Raw genomic sequence first — 12,160 nt, 5'->3', positions numbered from 1 at the left:
CCTTAGCGCGATTTCCAATTGGAATCGGACTTCATGTGCATCCAGCAAAACCGCAAGTTGGCTTCACAGCATGCTTCCGCACATTGCGTGCAGCCAACTTTAAGGCACAACGTCTGGAAGGCTACCTAGCCGATTTGATTTTTTTTTATGTGTGCTTTCGTTATTTTTTAAAAGATAATACAGACTCGAAGAAGTGTTTGTTTGTTTGTTAGTATGTGTCTGTCACCTTCGTAGCGCTGTTCAGGCTTTATTTTCTTTGCAAAAATTCAGACTTTATGGTATTAAGCTGTTCGAGTAGAAGTGACTTTCCGTGCTCGCTTAAGATAGATTGTGTATCCCTGTCCTGTGGTTTCTTCACGCAGGGCCAATGCAAATGAGTATTTAGCATTATGCAATAATTATCTGATAGCAGAAATGGGTGTCTTTGTCACAGTTTATTAGCGTGTGCGTCGTTATTTTATTTATTTTTTTCTCTTATAGCTATGCGAGCAAAAGTGCGTGTAATATTTCGCTGCTCTTTACTTATTTTCTCTACTTTTTATGTAGAAGAAAGCCTCCTACGTAAAAGCTGAATAGTGTTCTACCAGTGGAAGTGGGGTTGTTTGTTTGATTTTGTTCGATATCTTAACGAAGTAAGCAGAGCTTAATTTTGCAGGTTTTTGAGCAGAAATGCTGGTATCTGAGCACGGAGTACAAATTTCTATATTTCTCTGCTCCCTAAGAAAATTTGTACGTCGTTTTCCAAGCAGACCGCGTTTAGTTTACGCAAAATAGAAAAATGAAGTTGTGTATGCTCTATGATGATCCGCCGCAGGCTTAGGCCTTTTCCCCGATGAGCAGTGTTTTGTATGCGATGTCGCATGTCTGGACTTGTTCAGTGTTGCAATTTTTACCCTTCGTTAATATCTTGTTGTTGTCGTCGTCTTGTGTTAGACGTTGAGCTTCGTAGCGATGTGCGGTAACGCTACGATTATTCCTGAGCGCTCCGTGTGTTTAATGCGTTGTCCTCTGTGCGTGCATGCGTGTGCTTTTTTTTTTCTCCTGATTTGTGACGTCAGCGTGGCATGTCTGGACTTGTTTAGCAGTGTTGCAGTTCTTCCCGCTGCTAGTATCTTGTTGCTGTCATGTTGTACTAGCCGCGTGGCGATGTGTGGTGACCTGAGGTCTTCAGCCTTTTCCCTGCTCACCTAAGGAAATTTGTGTATCCCTGTCCTGTGCTTTCTTTACGCAAGGGCAATGCGTCTGTGTATGTGGCACTATCAGATACCAGACATGAGTGTCTTTTTCTTGGTTTATTGGCATATGCTTCAGGTTTTTTAAGTCAAGCAAATGTGCGTGTAATATTTCGCTGCTCTTTTCTTATTTTCTCTACTTTTTATGTAGAAGAAAGCCTCCTGCGTAAAAGCTGAATAGTGTTCTACCAGTGGAAGTGGAGTTGTTTGTTTGATTTTGTTCGATATCTTGACGAAGTAAGCAGTGTTTAATTTTGCAGGTTTTTGAGAAGAAATGCTGGTATCTGAGCACGGAGTAGAAATATTTCTCTGCTCCTTAAGAAAATTTGTACGTCGTTTTCCAAGCAGACCGCGTTTAGTTTACGCAAAATAGAAAAAATGAAGTTGTGTACGCTCTATGATGATCCGCCGCAGGCTTAGGCCTTTTCCCCGATGAGCAGTGTTTTGTATGCGATGTCGCATGTCTGGACTTGTTCGGTAGTGTTGCAATTTTTACCCTTCGCTAATATCTTGTTGGTGTCGTCTTGTGTTAGACGTTTAGCTTCGTAGCGATGTGCGGTGACGCTACGATTATTCCTGAGCGCTCCGTGTGTTTAATGCGTTGTCCTCTGTGCGTGCGTGCGTGCGTGTGCTTTTTTTTTTCTTTTTGCTTTTTTTTTCTTCCTGATTTGTGACGCCATCGTGGCATGTCTGGACTTGTTTAGCAGTGTAGCAGTTCTTCCCGCTGCTAGTATCTTGTTGGTGTCATGTTGTGCTAGCCGCGTGGCGATGTGTCGTGACCTGTGGTCTTAAGCCTTTTCCCTGCTCACCTAAGGAAATTTGTGTATCCGTGTCCTGTGCTTTCTTTGCGACAATGCGTCTGTGTATGTGGCACTATCAGATACCAGACATGAGTGCCTTTTTCTTGGTTTATTGGCATATGCTTCAGGTCGAGCACAAGCGCGCGCAATTTTTCGCTGCTCTCTTCTTCAAATCACCGATTTTACGCAGAAGAAAGTCGCATGGTGCAGCTGAGAAGAGGGTTTCTCTGATTGTTTGTTTGATTTTGTTGGGTGTTCGATATGTTGAGGAAGTCAGCTGTTAAAGGTATCCGTGAAGAAATGCTTGCATCTGAGCGCAGGATAGGAATTCCTGAAGCACGGCACCCTCAGTGTAAATTAATTATTTTGGATATGAGTCTGCTTCCCTGCATGACAAGGCTGAAATGGGAAGAGAGAAAAAATTGGAGCGCTTCATTAGTAGCGATCCAAGTAATAGGGCAATTATAGTTTCCATAGAAAGTTGGGCTCCTAAAATTATAGTTTAGTTGTAGTTTTTCTAAACTGCAATGCAATAATCATTAATATAGTATAGGAATGCCATCGTGTTCCCGTAAAGGCGTTCTGTCTTGTGCTTTCGCGCCTTTTTGCTCGCAATGCGCGAATGGAACTTTGCCCACCCGGCTTCCGCGCCTTTTTTGCTCGCAGGTGTAGCCTCAGACAACGAATGTATGAGCATAGAAAGGGTCATGTATTACATAAGCCTGGAGGTGATGTTGAGTGGTCTCACTTATTATTTTAAAAGAGCAGTGGCAGTTTACTGTAATTCTAATGACCATGATGAGCCTTTGGGGTGAAAATCGTTAATATGCGGGGTGCTTTTTGTTGAATTTTAATGAGAGAATCAATGTCATTAAGAGTAGGACAAAGGAAATAATCTTGCGATTCAATAAATAATAGGAGTCTTTGCCGGTGTCTTCTTCTTCAGACAGGATGTGATGACGTCACGCAGTCTGTAGCAATGCATTGACCGTTACTGGAAAAAAGTGTGGCAATAGAAAAATAGTGTGTATTGTCCTGGGCAGATTTATGATGAGCACTGTTTTTGAATAAGAAGAAATAGTTTGATGCTGGTTTCCTTCTTTGTTTCTTTTCGCTTTTTCCCCCCTTGTCTGACAAACATGTGCTGACATGCCTGGGCTTGTTCTGACATGCTTTCCTTCTGCATGTAGTTTTTTTTCCTTTTGTACAAGGCATATTCTTGACGATAGTGCTGCCTTGAATGGGAGTAGAGCAATTCTTAATAATTTTGCGATTCATTTAGTTCAGAGAGTAACCGCGAGGGAGACAGGTGTGTGACATTATGTCTTGCTGAACCATTTTTTTTCCTGTACAGTAAGACTTTGGGAATGAAATGCTACAATCTCCTCTTGTCTATGGTGTTTTTCTGCAATAGTTGCCTACGCAATCATTATAGTAGAATAAAGGAAATAATCTAGGGATAGTGATTCAATAAATAACAGGTGCCCTGTCTAGAGCGTACGCGTCCTTGAGCCACGCACCTGCATGATGACCGCATACCGAGAGACTATTGTTTCAGGTTGACCTTGTCTAGAGGAGCATTAGTGGGAAAAAACTGTGTAGCCCTGAGACAATAGGATGATGTCTGGACCAATGAGACTGGCCTGCAGGGGACGCAAGGATTCACTTCTCTCTTGGACACTGGCGGATGTAGACACGGTAATTATGATCCTGGCAATTGCGTTGATCGTCAGTAGAAGAGCGTAGCTTAGGTGGGGTTCTGTCTGCCTCTGATGGGGTGCGGATGTGTGGTTCGTCACTGGTGAATGGTGTTCGACGATGCAGGTGGATTTTGTGACGAGCGGATTTACAATGAGGGAATGTAGTGTACGTGTCCGATGATAGTGAGCGTCTTTTCACTCTGTTCAAGTGTTCGTTTTCCTCTGTTGCCCAACAGTCGTGCGAATTTGTCCTGACGTGTCCTGACATGCCCCGATATGCATGGTTTCCTTTGTTAACGCTTTGTATTTTGTCTTTTTTGACAGGGAACATTGTCGTCTTGACGATAGTGCTGCCCTGAGTTCTGCGCGCGTTGATTCGTTGAGTGCCTAGTCCTCTTATTAGCCGTTGATGGGGTTACATGTTGGGATATTTTGTTCTTTTGCAAGTCTCATTTAGTAAGACTTTGGAATTCCTACGATCAAGTTTCATGCATGGTGCTCTTCTGCAATAGTTTCCTATGCGATCGTTATAGAAGAATAAAGGAAATAACCTTGGGATAGTAATTCAATAAATAATAGGTCCCCTGTCTAGAGCGCACGCGTCCTTGAGCCACGCAGGTGCATGAGGACGTCATACCGTGGCTTCACTGCAGATTGACCTTGTCTAGAGGAGCATTAGTGGAAAACAACAGTGTAGCCCTGAGACAATAGGATGATGTCTGGACCAATGAAAACGGCCAGCAGGGGGCGCAGGAATGCTCTTCTCTCTTAGCCTCTCGCAGGTGGCGGTAGGAGCGCGCAGAGGGCGCTACGAGCGCGCGCATGCGTAGCACCCGTAGAGTGGCGTTTACGTCAGTCCACCTCTGGCTCTCGTTGGGAGAAGACGTGCGGTCGTTCGCTCCGTCGTCACTTGATCCCTGGCTGTCGACGAGAGCGGACGCTCCGTCGCAGCGGGGAAAAAGGTGAGTGATTTACCGATGTTGGCGCGTTGTTTTACCGTGCTCGTGTTAAGCCTTTTCTCGCATGTTTAGACTTGTTTAGCGGTGTCCAAGCCTGTTGACGCACGTTTACCATCGTGTGGTTCCCGCCTTGTGTTAGCCGCGAAGTGTTGTGACGCTGTGGTTAGGCCTAGTCGATTGCCTTAAGCCTTTTCCCCCAATGTGTAGTGTTTTCTCCGTGCTGTTTAGCAGTGGCGGTTAGGCCTTTTCCCCGCGCTCTGGCATGCTTAGACTTGTCGAGCAGTGTTGCCATTTTTACGTGTCGCTAGTACTTTCTTGTTCTCTGTGTTTCTCGTATAGAGCTACGATGCTGGCGCCATCTGGTGTGATGCCTTGGAACTAGCGTGCCACCTGCCTCTGCAACCGTCGTGCTCCAGTCGCCCCGGCGTGATTTCTTCAAGATGGCGTCGTTGATTTTCAAATAAATCATTTCCTACTGTCTGCTTCCTTTCTATCTAGTTTTTTATTTCCTACAACCCGAGTTTTACATAGAAAATCCACGACAAGTATTGCACTGAGTCAGATTTTGCCAAATTTCAAAATTTTAAAAATTTAAATTTTCTAAAAATTTTAAAGTAATTTTAAAATAATTTAAAGTAAAATGTGCAATACTTGCCGTGGATTTTCTGTGTAAATCTTGGGTTGTTCCATTACTACTGACGACTCACACAAAAAGTTCGCTATCCCACCACTACGTGGCCACGCAAAGCACCACCTTTAGTCTGTGCACGAGGCGTATAAAAGTAGGATACATGGTCCTTTCACCGAAAAATTGGCGGCCACTGTGCACAGAAAACAAACAAGGGTGATCGACATAGCTGCAGACTTGCCTGACGGCCCTAGGCAGGGAACAGACTGGGACATTGCGACACACATACTATCTCCAACAATCCCAAACAGCAGACGCTTTTGTCATTCCCTTACCTAATCTCCCATAAAGAGCTGTTTCAAAGACTTCATCAGAGGGAATGGAACCTTTCAGGAAATGGAATCTAGGATAGGGTTTTGGATTTACGCTGCTGTGTGGCGGAGGGATTCTTTGTGCCCCTTTAGCCCGCGATATGGCGCCACAGGAAGGCGCAAAATGCAGCGCGTTACCAACCTTCACATTTTATCATATATCGAGAGAACAGATAATCGGATGTGGATTATCCTCGTGTTAAAATGCTCTAGAAAGATTTTTGCTTTGCCGCTCCAGGAAAATTTCCGCATAGGTCTCTTAGTTTTTTTTTTATCAGAGCGTGTCAAAGCTTGAGTATCCAATTTTGGTAATTTTTTGTGCTTCAATAACGCGTTTAGAAAAACGTATTGAGAAAAGCAATATTTTTTCCTGAAGCGACAAAGCGCATTTCCGAATGCTATCCAACAAGACCAGTCTCGTGAAAATCGGTTCATTATTTACCGAAAGAGACTGCAAAGTTTGTCCCATAGAAAATACATGGGCAGCCGGAGGTGGTATCCCCTCGTAACCTTCTGTCAACAATGGCAACCCTTTTCAGCAAGCCAATCTGTTCTTCTGTTCCGTCACGAGTTCGACTGAAGCAATGACACAGAGGTCACTGTTACGGCTGTCTCTATCGCACACGTGTTCCATGCATGCCACAGCAATATGATAATCCCTTACAACCGCGACCTACTGGGGCAACGGCAAAATAGGTGACTGTATTGATAAATTGTGCGGGCTGAACATACCAATAGTAACAAAATGAAGCGAATGTTTCGATGTTGTTTTAAATTTGTATATAAATATGTAATAAACGCGTGTATGTGTTTTGTATGTTGCTTTCAAATGTATTTGTGAATTTCACTTATCATGTATGTTGGTGTCTCATATTAGAAGTTGCAACAAGAGCTGCATGGTTGCGTTCACTGCAAGCTTGTTGGCTTTGCAATGCCCACAATTTAAAAGTAACTGGAAAAGTAACGCGTTACATTATTAATAGGTAACGTATTACATTTTTGATGAAGTAATTTGTAACGCTAAAGAATTACTTTTGGTGCAGTACAAACAGTAATTGTAATCAATTACTTTTTTCGAGTAACGTGTACAACCCTGCGTATACCACCGTCGCTAGGCTTAGCGCGGAAGCAGTTCTCTCCGTTCCCGGGTGCTGTGGCGCTGTGCCCGAAAACGAAACTTATCTTCCGCCACAGACACAGCGGCAAACAGGCGAGCTGGTGGTGAAGATGATCCAGTAGTGATGCCCTAATATTGGGGGGAGTTGACAGAGCACGGCACAAAGTCTCACGCAGTCCACCGCATGCACGTGGGTTAGTTCGTTGCATTTCAACGCTGTACGAGCGTAACGAGCGTTCAATGGTTACTCTGAAGGTGACGAGCCGACTTCCACGTGCTGGCCATTCAGTTGGATGCACAATTCGAGTCGTCTTCTGTATTCTTTAAATGTTCTGTCCCGTATTTCGTCGGTTACGGCAAGCACAGCCTCGTGAATCCTCTCCTTAAAGAAACTGTAAAGCACCACCGGTCAAATGTCATTTAGTGTGGCTATTCGATAGTCCAAGCCACCAGGACAAAAACTGCGCAAGTTTCATTCCAATCGACGGTACAATTAATTAGAAAATTACAATTAAAGATTACGGGCAACAGTGTACTAGGTATTCAAAATGAATCCGCACTCCTGACACATACGGCGGCAACCACATTGCATGCGTATAACACTGGGCCCGACATAACAATCCACCACAATCCACCATAAAATCCGCCCCTGCAATCCACACAACGATCCACATCTGAGGATAAACGGATAAGCGAACTGAAATGAAATGCTGAGTCGTTGAAAAAAGTGTGTCAGTCGTTCAAGAAGCCAGACAGCGTCGGGACTTGTTTCTTCACAGAGGTTCACAAAGGGAGTTTGTTCGTTCGAAAGAGGCCGCGAACAGAAGGAGCGCGCAGGCGCAGCAGAGAAGTAGGGAGAGCCTCCATCGAACAGCGGTCAGTGCTGGGTTACTTCGCAAAAACAGGGGTTAACAGGTTAAACTGTTAACAGGGGTTTCAGAATGCATAGGTAAACAGGAAAACTAATAATATGGTTACTAAAATAACGAAGTTCGGATGTAATAGTGTGTAATACAAATTTTCAGTGTTGCCGGCTGTACCGGGGGTTGTTTGACACCAGGCGTCGCACCGCTCCACTACGCCGCATATTTCATGGCAAATTAAAAATATTTATAGGGCGTTGTCGGTCGTATGGTTCCGCATATGGTATTTAGAAGCAACAAAGTCTCTAGTCACATCACCGGCATATCATGCTTGTCTACTGCTTTACAGTACCTTTAAGGGCCCCGACGGTCTGAACGGGCGTGCGGTACACAATGTGCTTAACATATCCACACAAAAAGAAGTCGCAGACAGTCAAGTGTGTGGACCTTGCGGGCCACGGCATGTTGACGGATTCCCGGCCCATCCAGCGTTGTGGAAAGTTTTCATTCAGCCAGTCTCGCACTTGATGCGAAAAATGTGGTGGTGAACCATCATGCATAAATATGCATGTCTCCTTTCGCATATGGAGTCTCTCCAGTTCGGGTAAGAGCTCTTCTTTCAACATACTGAGGTACGCGTCTCCTGTGACGTTCCCCTCAAAAAAGAATGGCCACACAATGCCTTCCATCCACATTCCACACCATAAGGTCACCTTACCGTACTGCACCGTCCTCTCTCTTCTCCATTGTGGGTTCTTTTTGGACAAATAGCGTCAATTCTGGGAATTCACGTTCCCGTTTAGGTGGAACGTCGCTTCATCAGTCATAACGAGAAACTGCAGGTGGGTGGGGTGCGAGCGGATCCGAGCCAGCTCATCACTGCAAAACTTTATCCGTCTAGCGTGGTCACCGTCCTCAAGACCGTGGACTATTTGGACCTTGTATGGGTGCTGCTGTGCGTGCTTCAGTATTCGTCGTAAGGCACGGCACGACACGCTGAAAAGTTTAGCAGCAGCTCTTGTTGATATGGGGGGGTTGGACTCGAAGACGCCTAGCACAGCGTTGTCAAGTTCTTCATTACGTTTTATTTTGTCGTAGTTGTGTCTCATTGCGTTCACGTGTGCTTGTCCTTGAAATCTATCAACCCATCGTAGTATATGGTACCCCTCGATGACGGACGTTTACCGAAGGTCCTTCTGAACTTTCGTTTTACTTCGGTCACGCTATTCGGGCGTGCGTGCCACAGCACGACCTGGGTACGCTCCTCGGTGGTGAGGCGCGACATGAGATTTGCCGGCAGTCAGAGAAATAACAAAAAGGTGTACACGCACGTAAATAATGGATAAATATGAACAATTAAACAAGTAAATAACACTGTGGATATTGAGTAATACAAGAGTAATAATATGACAAAAAAAAAGAACAGCAGGTCGGAAGCACAAATTATCACAACTGATGAAGCGAGCCTACGCAACGCACGAGGAGCGAACGATATCCAAGATGTTCGACAGTCTGTTTCATTGTGCTTCGGCCGTGATGAAGTGTGCTGTGTTTTTTTTTTTTTTTTTACTTTTTGGTCGTAACACCTTGCCGACAGTGTCTTTCATGTCACTTCATGACATCCGCAACTTTAGTTTCGTTTTCGGGCACAGCGCCTCAGCACCCGGTACTGCATTGAACGGACATTGCTTCCGCGCTAAGCCTAGCGACAGCGGTATACGGCATTCAAAATGCACGGGCTCCGACATTCTTCGACTCGTATCTCGGAACATGCGCTCTGTATAAATTAAAGCTTGTGCTTTTTGAAAACTTCTGGCAAAACTACGGTACTCTACTAAATCTCATTGTTTTTAGACATGCATACGATTTTTAACGCGTTTTCGAAATGTGTCGGAAGATCTTGCCGCACCATGTATATAAGCCCTTGGCACCTATTTCCAAGTTTAGACCTGTTGAAGGCAGCGCTGACTGCCGAAACGTCGACCCCTAACTGTAAATCTATTTCTAGTACCCCCTAATTATTAGTGTAATAAAAGTAGCAACTGTTTTTAACCCTTATACGGCCTCCCAAGTCTCTTCATTACTTGTCATATATATATATATATAGACATGTGTATTGTAATGTTGAGTGAGTTGGTCCTTACGAAGGGTCCAGAACAGCTGTCAGAGCCAAGCCTGTTTATAGTCACGAGCGTTGTTGTCAGTTTCTTTCTCACTCACTACTTGTTCGTCTTTCTGGCCGACTGCTGTTAATTTTGATCCATTCCACACATTTCTGTTCTGAAGCTGAAAAGTGTTGTTATACCTTCTAACGACTTTCAATGAGCAAAAAAAAAAAAAACCTGAAACCCCTTAGCTGTTGCCGACATCTTGACATTCACGTAGTCTCCAGTTTCCACTGCAGACTTCTGGGTCCTCTGTCTTACGTTCGCGTAGATCTTCATCCGTTGTTGTCTTTCTACATGCTGCCTTAGTTCCTTCAACAGCAAACTGGGCCTTCAAAAAGCCTCTGTGAGGGTAGTTCCACAATATCCAGTCTTGTTCTTGGTCGACGACCATGAAGAAGGTGTAGCGGCCGCAGGTAGGCGCCACCGGAAGATACGCGCCAAAAATAAACGCTGAGGCGCGCTCACGGGCTCGCGTTCTTAGCGAGCCGGGTGCAGTCTGATTCTGTTGCCTCCTAAGCTGTCTGCCTGTCTACTTCTCTCCGCGGCAAGCCACAACTGGTGACCCGAACAATGGACATTCCCCCCGACGCTCCTTTGGAGCCACCGCCGCCCCGTTCCGCTCAGCTTATCGAGAATCCCTCCGTCGGCACGGTTGGCGTTGCAAGTTCACTTGCCCCCTTTTTGGACAAAGAACCCTCGGGCATGGTTCCCACAAATCGAAGCCCGATTTGCTCTTCGTCGCATCACCTCGCCGCTTACCAAGTACTTAAACGTCGTGTCTGCTCTTCCTCCGGATATCGCTGATCAAGTGGATTATCTCCTGGCCGCCCCTCCGCCCGCTAATCCTTACGAGCAATTCAAAGAAGCCATTCTAACCCGCACCGAGTGCTCAGAACAGTCGCGCATTCGCCAACTGCTCTCCGGTGAGGAATTGGGTGACCGCAGACCGTCGCAGCTCCTCCATCGCATGCGGCAGCTGCTTGGCAGCGCAGCCGACACTCAGCTTCCAATATTGAGAGAGCTTTTCCTCCAGAGGCTACCACAGCAAGTGCGCATGGTGCTAGCGGGCTCAGAAGAGGTTTCCCTTGAGCACCTCGCTCAGCTTGCGGACAGGATTATCGAGCATTCCTCACCATCTATCGCGCCTGTCTCCCGTGCACCTCCCGCTACCTCTTCCTGCGCCGCTGACGATGTTATTGCATCGCTGCAAGAACAAGTCGCACGACTGTCGGATGCCGTCGAGAGTCTGCGCTCTGATTTTTCTCGCCGACGCCGCACTCGACGCTCTCCTTCTCGCACCCGCCGCCATTCTCCTTCCGCTCACGCCGATGAGCAGCGCCCGTCCAGCGATATTTGCTGGTACCATCAAAAATACGGCGACAACGCGTTCAAATGCACACGGCCTTGCTCTTGGTCGGGAAATGTGGTGCATTGATTGATTGATTGATTACATTACCATATAGAAGTTCTCCAATCTGCAAAACACACACGCAAGCGAACCTATGCTTGATTAACGATGAAAGGAGAAAGTCACTGAAAAGGTTAGCCAGCTGTAGGACTCGAGCCCACATCTTAGTTCTTTCATGTCTATGCTTGATGTTTATTTCTCCTTTTATTTCTCCTTTATTGGAAACGGTCACAATCGGGCAGGGGGACACATATAGGCGACAAAACACTTTTGTTTAGAACTTCTACTACAATGTCATACCTTCGTCCTATTCGATGTCTGACTTATGGGTGACGGAACAAATGGTCCTAGAATATGAACCCACAGAAGAAAAAGAAAAGGCCATGGCAGTAAAAGAGTCGCAGTCGGTAAAAATATGAGCGATATCGTTGGGTGAGCTCTTGTCCGATGAGCGATTGTCGGCGCCCTGGTGAACTTCATTCCGATAGAAATTAATTCGCAGGGGCACTACATGCGAAACGAATTGTAAATAGCTGTATTCGAAACGAATATGCGAAATTTTTCTTCTTTTTTTGTTTGTTTGTTTGGTTTTTCAGCTGAAGAGGGGAGACCACTGGTTATTTTCATATCTTTGTCATTCACGAACAGCACAGCGGAATAGAACACTGCGGAACAATCACGCATACCAGTAGGACAAATATTGAAAAAAAAAAATGACCCCAAGCTGGGAGCAACCTCTACATTTTCTGGGCACCTTTTTCATTGGTAGGGAAAGATCTGAAATGGGATAGCGATATGTGCGCGTAAGCTACCCGAAATCTGCGGGTGCTACGAAGATAATTTCGCCATGGTACAACGAAAAATAATGAATTAACAGCCATATAAAACCTTAGTTCAACGTTGTTTATAGTATA

The 12,160-nt window shown here is 45.4% G+C and overlaps 1 long non-coding RNA gene across 1 annotated transcript; it reads left to right on the top strand.

Moving 5' to 3' along the window:
- The first annotated feature begins 205 nt into the window (after positions 1-205).
- LOC135372851 (uncharacterized) lies at positions 206-5,173 on the top strand. The gene is made up of 2 exons (XR_010416135.1): positions 206-3,730; positions 4,505-5,173. It is a non-coding gene; the product is annotated as an uncharacterized LOC135372851 (long non-coding RNA).
- The last annotated feature ends 6,987 nt before the right edge of the window (positions 5,174-12,160 follow it).

The sequence above is a fragment of the Ornithodoros turicata genome, unplaced genomic scaffold (assembly GCF_037126465.1).
Source record: "Ornithodoros turicata isolate Travis unplaced genomic scaffold, ASM3712646v1 Chromosome17, whole genome shotgun sequence".
NCBI lineage: Eukaryota > Metazoa > Arthropoda > Arachnida > Ixodida > Argasidae > Ornithodoros > Ornithodoros turicata.
Note: the sequence above shows the minus strand (reverse complement) of the source record. Positions and strands in the feature narration are given on the sequence as shown.